Genomic DNA, 13,907 nt, shown 5'->3' on the forward strand with positions numbered 1-13,907 from the left:
CAAGATCAGATGTCAAATGGAAAGGAAAGCTTGTTATCACACAAAAAGGACTTCAAGAAATGAGATCACAAACATGAATGAAGACAAGTACCAAAGGTGCACAAATGAATCAATTGATCCAAACAAGTTATTCAACTGTTTAGTGTTTGAAGTCTGATTTGGTCTACTAAATTCCGTCATGTATTTGATGTTTTATTTGCGCGAACAATTATGTAGTTGTGTGTGCTTTGTGATGTCTATTTTTTTCAAACAATTATGCAGTTGTGACTGCAAATTTTGATCTCTTAATTATACAGTTGTGATTGCAGTGTGTTGATATATTATGCAGCTGTGACTGTAATGTATATTTCAAACAAGTATGTGTTGTGTCACTTGAATATTTCTAGCAACACATGCAGCCAAGACTGCACATTTAGGTATATATAATCTCTGTCATTATTATCCATTTTTTGTGTCTGTTTCATGTATTTGCAAGTAGAATAACAACATAAGAAACTTCAAGCAAGATTCTTATGAACATGCAAATAGAATACACAAACAACAAAGGGATCCCAAAAAAGAATTGCATAAATACTTCAAGGATGATTACAAAAGATCTAATGAAAGTAAAGGTTATACACACCAAAATCCTAAGGTAACTCTATTGAGTCTTTATTTACATAGATCATTCTAAGCCAATAGCTTATAACTACAATGCAACAACAAAACACAATAAATATGAGAACATTCTCCCTAGTCCTTCCTTTAGCCATGATACTTATTCATTTCTTCTCTATTCATTCATCTTCTCAATCTCTTCTTCTAATTTCTTCAATTTGATGTATACACAATTATCATCTTGTTTGAACACTCTAGGCTTGTCAACTTCTTCGGAAGCTTCCATCTTTATAACTTCATTGACTGATGGTTACATGATTTGATGACAAGATTCCACTAAATTCTTAAACTCACCAACTTTTCTATTAGTTTAGGAATTACAAATTTGGACCTCGGATCAATGTCCTCTTTGTCCCTCCAACACTAAAAGTCACAAGATCTTTGACCCTTCCATAATTTAAACAAAGGATTAGTGTTCAATTTAATATACCGAGATAAAGAAAAAAAGAAAAATTCCACATATGTATATATAACTAGTCTCCTTCCACTTAGCAACTCAATGGTACTACTAATCACACACAACATGTAATAACCTTAGAAATAATGCAACCTTATATCACCTTGGGCATACTTCTTCACCATACATATAGCATCATACTTAATTACAGATAATTGAACTCAAACTTCTTGCATACACTGTTCAAGCCTACTAGATCCCTTCCATATAACTAGCATCACTAACTAAGAAATCATTTCATCCACTTTGATGACCATCAACTGTTCAAACTTAGTGTCTAGTTCTAGCTATGATGAACCACAACTTCACATAATATTCTTACATGTCAAACATCTAAAAACATTAGTCCGCTAAAACTTCATAACAGTAAGGATCAATCTCAATCCTATGATCTATCTTATTTAAAATCCATTAACACATCCTCCTTCTACATATCATTACTATCTACCCTTTTTATACCGCTAAACTTAGTTCATAGATCTATAAGTCTCAACTAAACTCCCCTTAGAAATATCAGGGACACCTAAATTAACAACACTCCTCCACTAAGTACCTTCATCAATAACCTATACTTTTCTTGCACAACAAACACCGTCAACAACTCTTTTCATACTTCAATCAAACAACAATTTACCTTAACTAATAACTCCTTCTCTACCTTTTACTAAATTAACACACAAGGACATAACACTTCATTACTAAATCAATTTTATGCAAAAGATTTGGCTATAAATACATTCAATAAATCACCCTTACCATTTTTCTCATCACTACACCTCTAAACCCCTAGTTCTAACCAACACAAGAATAATAAGATGAATAACAAGTTGTTAGTGAATCAAAATAGTCCTCACACGGCTTCACTAGACTTTGATTTTGTGTTTTGAACAAGAAAATAAGATGAGTAACAAAGCAGCTATGCTAGTGAATCGAAAGAGCCCCACACGACTTCACTAGACTTTGAATTTTAATAACACAATGATAATAAGATTACAAGAGATGGAAACTTGACACACAATAGTCAATGATCTAAGAATACACATCTTACTCAAATTTAACTAAATGGCTCATAAGAATGAGGACATAACTTTAAACTTGAGGGAATTATAACACACTAGAAGGCTCCTCTCAAGCCTCTTTGTGAGACTTCAAAAACTCCTTGATAGCAAGTCTGAGAGCATTATTAGGGGAGGGAATTGGAACTTGCCGATTATGTTACCTCAAGAATAGTACATAGATAGAGAAGTATAGATTATCATTATGGATCCTGAGGAGAAATTTGAAAGCACACTGACTTGGTCTTAGTGCACGACTTTTCATAAACATGAATAAAGCCCTTCAAACTTTGGAACTTAAAAGCAGTGATGGGATACTTTCTAGCTTCCTTATCATCCCATAACTATCTGAGGAGACTATTTGAGAAAGCCATAGTAGTAAAGGTTTAAGGCTGACCATTTCTGATACCTTGAAAATAAGGCAGAGATGGCCCAAATAGAGCAAGATAAGAATTTGTATAAGTTTCTTACAGACCCTTTCTATAGCACAATCTGAGACTTAAAAGAATAGAAATATTTTCTAAATGCCTTGTAGCCTCTCGATGAAAAGTACAGACGTTTTCTTACCTTTCCGCAAGACTCTACTAGACATGGCTTCAAAGACACCCAAGTTTGTAACGCCCCAAAAATGGGCCCCGAGATGTCACACAGTGCTTAAGGTCACAAGTGATCCCAAGCTAACCCTTCTACTGGCATACTTACAAGCAACTAAATAAAATACATAAATCTGAACAAAATCAGTAAAAATATAAAACTTCTCTGAACTTGATCAATAGAAATATGAATTTACAAGATTACAACTGTGCTTTTACCAACAAAACTGAATATTTAATACATTAACACCACTAATTATCTATGAATCCTCTACTAGTACTGTAACGCCCCGAATTTGGTACCTGGAATGCAACATGGTGCTTATGACCCCAAAGGACCACAAGCTAACCCATGCCTGATATTTGTACCTGTACACTGCATAACATACTAAATATAATGTAGAAATAGAGACTGAAAGGCCATAAGGTTCAAAACTACATAACTGATAAGATATAACATCTGCGTGGGGTAATAGAATACCCACAACTGACATACTGTCTGTAACTACTGTAGTTTGAAAAGCCTCTAAAACATGACTGTCTGGGTAGAAGTTGAAGGGACATGTCCCTAACTAACTCCGACTACTGAAATAACTAAGTACTGAAATAATGAAATAACAACTCATATCATTCATGAAGGATAAGGACTGGCTGCTGACTGGCTGCTAATATCTAGAATCTACTGGTGCTCTGGAGTTCGTGTCTCTAAACCTATAGTATAAGACACCATAGTACAAATACATCAGTACTTTGAATGTACTGGTATGCAAGTAAGGTAGGCTAAATGCATAGGGTTTATATGCATGAAAAATACTAGCTAACTGACTAATATGAGTGTGATATTACATGCATGAATACATAGTAACTATATTTGAGATCATGATAACATGAATTCACTGATAACTAATATGACTGATGATTGAGTTCTGATAACTGATCTAACCGATAACATAAGTGACTGTATCTAAAAGTCCTAAATTTGATGGAACTAGCTGAGTTATGTACTGTATCTGAGTTGACTGTATTTGACAGTCCTGAAATCTGAAGAACAATCTAAGTTCTTTTACTAATACTGATACTGAAACTGTGGAAAGTATTTATCTAACTAACATGCCCTAAATGATGCATTATAGCTAAATTTGGGTCCAATCGGTGCCCTGATTAGAAGGTTGTCAATACCGCACCACTAGTAAGGACAACATATGAGTGACCCTCATATAACAGGTTACTCTAAAGAGAATGGTGGGAATCCTTATATAACAGGTTAAGCCACCTGATCTACCCTCATATAATAGGCTATGATGTCACAACCTATGCTGGCTATGTAGTTCTGGAATGTAAGGACTGTTTCTAAGAATCACACCCTCTAAATAACAGGTGAGTTCCTTTCCTTGGGCTCTCTCGGTGCTAACTCCTACTCCCATATGAATAGACACTGAATATGATTTACTGATCTGAACATGAGCTAAGTTTACTGAATTTTGTTGACTGACGGAATGCTACTAACATCTGACAACTAACTGAGTTCATGAGATTACTGAGATTACTGAGCCCTACTGAGTCACATGACTGACTGAGTTCTATGGATTATGGCTTGACTGAGGATATGATGGAAAACATGATATGGCTCTAGGCACACAACTAAATTTTTTGGTACGAGTATCCCCAGGACTCGATAGAAGGAAACTGACAAAGTATGACTTTCTTGAATACATGACCCACATCAACAATACATAATATAATAAGTTGGGGATTTCATAAAGTACATGGTTATCGTACTATCTAACATGGAAGAGAATGCTTAAAATCATATCATAATCTCATGTCCTAATATCATGGTCATTCCGACAACATATATATTTCACAATGATAGCATAGAAACCATTTAAACATAAGAGGATGACAAACATGTCACATTTAGTTCAGGTTTGAGCTATAAGGCATAATTTTTATTATTTCAAGCATTTTAACAAACACCTTGCATCCACAATTTAGGGCATAGGTGAAATCACCAAATTACACATCCTAAGCAACTAAATTTATGGATTTTATCTTGCATGCTAATATAATATTATGAAAAACACATAAAGATTCCAACTTTGAAATCAATCAACATCAACAACATGGTTACAAATAACCCACAACATAAATACCATGATTTATAGATAAAACAAGGTTCTTGAGATTCATGGATGAAAGAAATCCATAAATCAACATTAAACATACCTTGGTTAGTAAATACACGAAGATTGACGGAGAAAATTCTTGATTTTGAATCTTCTATGAAAAGTCCCAGGTTGTTCTTGAGAGGTTTTTGAGAGAGGAGAGTATATTTTGGTGTAAATGGGGCTTAATCCCGTGTTTTTAACTTATATAGGGGTGGGTAAAATGACAATTTTTCCCTCAAATACGCTGATCTGGATGCTGAAAATTTCGGTAGCATGCGATGGAGCGTGCATCGCATGCTCTAGTCCATAACACTGGAGCATGCATCGCATGCTCTATCGCATGCTAGGACTAGTGAGATGACCATGCGACGTATGCTAATCACATGGTGCTACTATTTTGAAATTCAAACATACCCTAAATGGATTCCAAAAATTCTGAAACTCACCCGAGACGTACTATGACCTTGCCTTATCGCAATGCAACTTGAAAATAAAAAAATAGAGGTCGGAAAGGTCATCAAATAAATCCTTGAATTTTGGAGGCTTAAAATGATACTAAGTGTTGAACATATAGAAAAATATTCTAAGTGTTGGAGCTTGTAAAGATTAAGGAGCTGTATTTTAAACTTAGAATTTTATGGGGTCTTACAATATCTTTCCCCTAGGAACATTTGTCCTCGAATGGAAACTGACTGTGATGGGGAAGAAGACCACTGAGGTACGTATAGAGCATACACAACTGAAAGCATAAGATCATGACTGACATAGTTGACAAGCCTAACATATCATATTGAATATGCATATTTGATGCATGACTGATAAGCTGAATTCATGCATATCTAATGCACGGATAACTGATTCATGAATGGATAACTGAGTTTTCTGATGAACTAAGTTTCTCACAGTGAGAATCCATGCCCGATGCATGATTAATTGATTAAACTGATACATGAATGCATGACTGAATATGCGATGGTACTTGATTCCAAGTTTGTAACAAATTTAAACATGAAACTGAATGAGCTTAAGGAGAACTATTACTTTGAGATGAGTCTAAGTTAGTGGAGAAGAGGTGAGGGAACTTGGTTCGCATATCTGCTTCTTCTTCTCGAGTAGCTCCCTCAACAGACTAATTTTTTCAAAGAACTTTAACTAGAAGGACTTTTTGGTTCCTCAATCTACGAGTCTGATAGTCCAGGATTTTGATTGGAATCTCTTCATAAGAAAGGCTATTCTGAACATCAATGATATTAATAGGGACTACAACTGATGGGTCACCTATGCACATCTTGAGCAAGGAGATATAGAAAAGTAGATGAACTGAGGATAGATCTGAAGGCAACTCGAGTTCATAAGATACTTTGCCAAAGCGACTGAGATCTTGAAGGGACCAATATATCGAGGACTGAGCTTTCCTTTCTTGCAAAATCTTTTCACTCCCTTCATGGGAGATATCTTGAGATAGACAAAATCACCGATATTAAACTGGAGATCTTTTCTGTGTACATCTACATAAGACTTCTGTTGGCTCTGACCAGCCCGGAGTCTTTCTCTAATCAACTGGACTTTTTCTAAGGCATCGAATACCAAGTCTAGCCCTATACTTGAGGCCTCACTAACTTTGAACCAACTAACAGGGTATCTTCACCTCCTACCATAGAGAGCTTCGAATGGAACCATATGAATACTGGAATGATAGCTGTTGTTGTATGTAAAATCAATCAAAGGGAAGTGGTCATCCCAACTTCCCTTGAAATCAGTTACACACGCACCCAATATTTCTTCTAAAGTCTAAATGGTCCTTTCTGCTTGACCATCTGTATGAGGATGAAAGGTTGTACTAAGATAAACTTAGGTACCAAGACTCTTTTGGAATGCTTTTTAGAAATGAGAGGGGAACTAGATACCTCTGTCTGAGATTATAGATAATGGAACACCATTCAATCTAACCAACTCCCTGATGTAGAGTTTGGCGTAATCCTCAATTGAGTAAGAGGTATGAACTAAAAGGAAATGAGCTTATTTGGTCATCCTGTCTACAATGACCCAGACCAAATTATGTTGACGACGAGTTTGAGGAAAACCCATCACGAATTCCATGTTCACTTCTTCCCACTTCCAAATAGGAATAATGAACTCCTGCATAGGACCATTAGGATTCTGATGCTCTATCTTAACCTGTTGACATATAGAGCACTTAGCCACAAACTCTGCAATATCTCTCTTTATCCCACTCAACCAATAGATCTCCTACAAGTTACAGTACATCTTAGTGGCCCCTCAATAAATAGAGTAGCAGGCACTATGCGCTTCTACAAGAATTTGCTGCCTTGAGTCATCTATACCCAAAATACAGAGATGAACCTGATATCACAAGACACTATCTTCCCTTTGGGAGAAAACCTCTATTTTCTGATCCTTGACTGACTCTTTCAACTTGACAAGGCTGGGATCTCTATCTTGCTTTTTTTCACCTCAGAAACTAGAGATGACTTTGAACTACTCTAAACCCATATTTCACCCTCTTCTAAATCGGTTAAGCAAATGCGTAGTCTAGAAAGCTGATAGATTTCCTAATCTAACTTCTTCTTACTGTCCTCAACATGAGCAACACTACCCATAGACAGTCTACAGAGGGCATCGGCCACAACGTTGGCCTTTCCTGGATGATAAAGGACACTCATGTCATAATTTTTCAAGAGCTCTAACTATCTTCTCTGACAAATATTGAGATCTTTCTAAGAAAAGACATACTGAAGACTCTTATGATCTGTGAATACATATACATGAACACCGTATAGGTGAAGCCTCCAAATATTCAAGGCAAATACGATGGCTGCTAACTCAAGATCATGAGTAAGATAATTCTTCTCATGGGGTTTAAGTTGTCTGGAGGCGTAGGCTATGACCTTACCATGCTGTATGAGGACACAACCCAAACCTACTCTGGATGTATCACAATACACCATGATCCTATCTGAACCATCTGGAAAAGCTAAGACTGAGGCTGAAGTGAGTCAAGTCTTTATCTCCTAAAAATTCTTCTCGCAAGGATATGAACACTGAAACTTGAATTTCTTCTGAGTTAATCTGGACATAGGGCATGCAATAAAGGAAAATCCTTCAACAAACTATTTGTAATAGCCATCCAGACCCAAGAAACTCCTGATATGTGATGGAGAGATAGGGCGAGGCCAGTTTCTTACTACTTTGATCTTTTAAGGATCAAGCCTAATGCCATCACCAGAAATAATATTACCAAGAAATGCTACTGACCTTAGCCAAAATTCACACTTATTGAATTTAGTGGACAAATGATGATTTCTGAGAGTTTGAAGTACTATCCTGAGATGTTCTGTATGGTCACTCTCACTGTGGGAATAGAAAAGGATGTCATCTATGAAGACTATGATAAAGATGTCCAAGTATTGCTTGAACACACAGTTCATCAAGTCCATGAAAGCTGTTAGAGCATTAGTAAGACCAAAGGATTTGACTAGAAACTCAAAGTGACCATACTGAATACGAAAATCTATCTTCGAATGTCATATTCTCTAACTCTGAGCTGATGATAGCTGGATCTGAAGTTTATATTAGATAAATAGCTGGCACCCTAAAGTTGGTCAAATAAGTCATTAATTCTAAAAAGAGAATACTTGTTCTTGATCGTGACTTTATTAAGTTGATGGTAATCAATGCACATTCTGAGAGAATCATCTTTCTTTTGCACGAATAAGACTGGTGTACCCCACGGGGAAATACTGGGCCTGATGAATCCCTTATCTAAGAGATTCTTCAACTGTTCTTTCAATTCTCTGAGTTCTGCTGGTGCCATTCTGTATGGCAAAATAGATATAGGTTGAGTATCTAGAAAAAGATCAATACCGAAGTCTATTTCCCTTTTGGGAGGAATTCCTAAAAGATCTTCGGAAAAGACATCTGACTATTCATTCAAAACTAGGACTGAATCAAGACTGGGAGTTTCAGAACTAGTGTCTTTAACGTAAACAAGATGATAGATACATCCTTTATATATCATTCTCCTTTCTCAAAGGTAGGAAATAAGTTGACCTCTGAAAGTGGATCCACTACCCTTCCACTCTAAGAAGGGTTAATTCAGAAACTAGAATTGGACTATTCTATTTCTGCAGTCGACTATGGCATAGCAGGAATGAAGCCAATCCATGCTAAGAATGATATCGAAATCAGTCATCTCTAATTCGACTAAGTCTCTAAAGTGACTTTATGAAATACCATAATCGGGCAGTTCCTGTATACCCACTGGACTATGATGGTTTTACCCACTGGGGTAGAAACTAAAAAAGGCTCTACTAGAATTTTGAGACTAATTCTGAAATCTCCTGCTATATAGGGAGTAACGAAATACAAGGAAGAACCTGGATCTAGCAAAGCATAAACATACACATAAAAGATCTGTAACATACCAGTAACCATATCAGGAGAATTTTCCTGATCTTGTTAGGAGTGGAGAACATAAAGTCTGTTTGGGCGTTGCCCATTAGTAGCACTGGAAATGGCGGCCTACTGATTTGGGCGGTCGGACTGACTGAGGAACGGTTCTGCTAACCCTTAGGACCTGGCTGAGGATAGTCTCTGACTATGTGGCCTGGGTTGCCACATCCAAAATAAATACCACTGTCAACTTTACAAATACCCTGATGGTGCTTGCTACAAGTCTGTCAAAGAGGATAGGTGTGGGCACTGCTAACACTACCCTGAGACTTAGAGCCTGGCGCTCTATCTTTGTTACCATCCCTGAACTTAGGAGATGGAACGCTAGCAGAAGAAGGAGCTGGAACTGATGACTTAGGACAAAATTGAGAACGGTTTTCTCCTTCTGATTTAGGCTGAGCGATGTTGAAACTACCTATCCTTGCTTTCTTATTCTGCTTCTCCCTTATCTTAATATTCTGCTCTTCTATCTATTGAGCATGATTCATAAGCCTAGCTATGTTTATATCACTATTCAACATTATAGACCTACACTTATTTACCGTACTATCATTCACCCCTAAAACAAACTTACTTATCTTGGCCCTGCTATCTGCAACCACATGAGGGGCATAGCTGGCTAATTGGGTAAATTCAAGAGAATACTCTTTCAACATCATGTTGCCCTGCCTGAGGTTGATAAATTTTAACACCTTAGACTCTCTCAGCTCTTGGGGAAAGAATCTCTCCAAGAATGTGGTGACAAACTCCTCCCACTCAATAGGCCTTGCATCATCTGGCCTTTCTGACTTCTACTACTTGTACCAAGTATGAGCAACATCCTGCAACTGATTGTAGCTAGCTCAGCACTCTTACTAGAAGTGACCCCTATGATATTGACAACCTTTTAAACCTAATCAATGAATTCTTGAGGGTCCTCATTTAACTTAAACCCAAGAAAGGATGGAGGATTTATTCGGGTAAAATCCCGAATCCTGGCTGCTGCTGAATTGGCCATAGGATTGGATGGAATGCTAGCTGGTCATTTATTCTGAGCAGCAACTGACTGAGCAAGAGTAGTGAATATAGCTCTGAACTTTGCATGAGAAACATGTTCATCCAAGGGATCTTCTTGGACAAGTTGGTTTCTTCTCTTGGGAGGCGTATTCTAAAATAAAGAGGAGAAATGGATTAGACTGAGAGATTGACTAAAAATTATGCTTACTATCATGACATGATTACTGAGAACAAAAAGGGAAACTATTCCTAAAACATCTTAAAGCCTCCTGCACATAAATGTGGCACGCAACACACCCATGCATAAGACTGTACTAGATATGGCTTTCAGACTTTCTAGGACTCTATTGAACCTTAGGCTCTGATACCAAGTTTGTAACGCCTAGAATCTGGTACCCAAAATGCTACACGGTGCTCATAACCCTGAAGGACCACAAGCTAACCCATGATAGATATTTGTACTTATACACTACATAACATACTAAATATAATATGGAAATAGAGGTTGAAAGGCTATAAGGTTCAAAACTGCATAACTGATAAGATATAACATCTGTGTGAGGTAATAGAATACCCAAAACTAACATACTGTCTGTAACTACTGTAGTCTGAAAAGCCTCTAAAACATGACTATTTGGGAAGGAGTTGATGGGACATGTCCCCAACTAACTCCGACTACTGAAATAACTAAGTACTGAAATAATGAAAAAATAACTCATATCGTCCTCGAGGGATAAAGACTCACTACTGACTAACTGCTGATATCTGGAATCTACAGGGGCTTTGGAGCTCGTATTTCTGAACCTATGGTATAAGACACCATAGCACAAATGCGTCAGTACTTTAAATATACTGGTATGCAAGTGAAGTAGGCTGAATGTATGGGGTTCAACTATATAAACAATACTGGCTAACTGACTAATATGAGCATGAGAATACATGCATGAATACATAGAAACTATATTTGAGATCGTGATAACATGAATTCACTGATAACTAACATAACTAATGACTGAGTTCTGATGACTGATCTAATCAACAACATGAGCGACCGTACCTGACAGTCCTAAATCTAATGGAACTAGCTGAGTTTTATACTATATCTGAGTTGACTATATTTAACAGTCCTGAAATTTGAAGAACAGTCTGAGTTCTTTTACTGATACTGATATTGAAACTGTGGGAAGTAGTTATCTAACCGACATGTTCCAAATGATGCATTATATCTAAATTGGGATACAATCTGTGCACTGATTGGAAGGGTGTCAATACCGCACCATTAGTAAGTACAACATGTGTGTGATCCTCTTATAATAGGTTACTCTAATGAGAATGGTGGAAACCCTCATGTAATAGGTTAAGCCACCTCATCTACCCTCATATAACAGGCTATAAAGTCTCAACCTACGCTGGCTATGTAGTTTTGGAATGCAAGGACTATTTTTAAGTATCACATCCTCTAAATAACAAGTGAGTTCCCATCCTTGGGCTCACTCGGTGCTAACTCCTACTCCCATCTGAATAGACACTGAATATGATTTACTAATTTGAACATGGGTTGTGTTTACTAAATTTTGTTGACTGACGGAATACTACTAACATCTAAAAACTAACTAAGTTTATGAGATTACTGAGATTACTGAGCTTTCCTGAGTCACATGACTGACTGAGCTCTATGGACCATGGATTGACCGAGGATATCATGAAAAATATGACATGGCTCTAGGCACACAGCTAAATTTTTTAGGTACGAGTACCTCCAGGACTCGATTGAAGGAGACTGACAAAGCATGACTTTCTTGAATACATGACCCACATCAACAACACATAATATAATAAGTTGGGGATTTCATAAAGTACATGGTTATCATATTATTTAACATGGACGGGAATGCTTAAAATCATATCATAATCTCATGTCCTAATATCATGGTCATTCCGACAACATATACATTTCACAATGACAGCATGGAAACCATTTAAACATAAGAGGATGACAAGCATGTCACATTTAGTTCAGGTTTGAGCTATAAGGCATAATTTCTATTCTTTCAAGCGTTTTAACAAACACCTTGCATGCACAAATTATGGCATAGGTGAAATCACCAAATTACACATCATAAGCAACTAAATTCATGGATTTTATCTTGCATGTTAACATAATATTATGAAAAATACATAAAGATTCCAACTTTGAAATCAATCAACATTAACAACATGGTTACAAATAACCCACAATATAAATACCATGATTTATAGATAAAACAAGGTTCTTGAGATTCATGGATGAAAGAAATCCATGAATCAACATTAAACATACCATGGTTTGTAAATACATGAAGATTGACGGAGGGAATTCTTGATTTTGAATCTTCTATGAAAAGCCCTAGGTGGTTCTTGAGAGTTTTTTGAGAGAAGAGAGTATATTTTGGTGTAAATGGGGATTAATCTCGTGTTTTTGACTTATATAGGGGTGGGTAAAATGACCACTTGGCCCTTAAATACATTGATCTGGACGCTAAAAATTTTGGCAGCATGCGATAGAGCGTGCGTCGCATGCTTTAGTCCACTGCACTGGAGCATGCGTTCACATTCTCTATCGCATGTTAGGACCAGTGAGATGAATATACAACGCATGCTAATCGCATGGTGCTACTATTTTGAAATTCAAACATGCCCTAAACAGATTCCAAAAATTCCAAAACTCACCCGGGACGTACTATGACCTTGCCCCATCGCAATGCAACATGAAAATAAAAAAAATGAAGGTCGGGAAGGTCGTCTAATAAATTTGCGAAGTTTGGAGGCTTAAAATAAGACTAAGTATTAAACACTTAGCAAAATATTCTAAGTGTTAGATCTTGTAAAGCTTAAGGAGCTGAATTTTAGACTTATAATTTTACGGGGTCTTACATGTAATAACTATAGGTACCCGGGTCATGACTCCTAACTATCACAACTCAGTACGACTTAATAAATAAAGCAAAGAATATAATAAATCTAACTAAACTCCCTGAAGTATGAGGACTCATCATCTTGCTGGCTGGAATCTGTAACTGTCTTAGTCTGAATGTGCATACTAAAACTTGTACCTTCATTATAAGACAATGTAGCACATAGACATATATGTGTATCAGTACTTTAAGAATGTACTGAGCATATGGGGTGCAATGCATAAGTAAAAGCATATCTTATAATCATCATTTATAAAATAATGCATGCTAACTGTAAATGACTCATAAAAGCTTAAGTAATCTGAAATCTAGAACTCATAAATCACGAATAGTAAAGCATGTAGTATAAATCTCATGAGTCATTACACTTAGTTCTAAAATATGTATTCTCTTCAGGTTCTCAAATCTTATAAGCTAAATGAAATTTGAAACTCATCCTGCATAATAAATACTTTATCTCAATACTTTAAATCAATAAAAATTTTTAAGAGTTGGGGATATCTTTGGAAGGTTCTTCTAACCGACATGTACACCATGTGAGCATCCATGATGTC

Source organism: Capsicum annuum, chromosome 1 (genome assembly GCF_002878395.1).
Source record: "Capsicum annuum cultivar UCD-10X-F1 chromosome 1, UCD10Xv1.1, whole genome shotgun sequence".
Taxonomy (NCBI): Eukaryota; Viridiplantae; Streptophyta; class Magnoliopsida; order Solanales; family Solanaceae; genus Capsicum; species Capsicum annuum.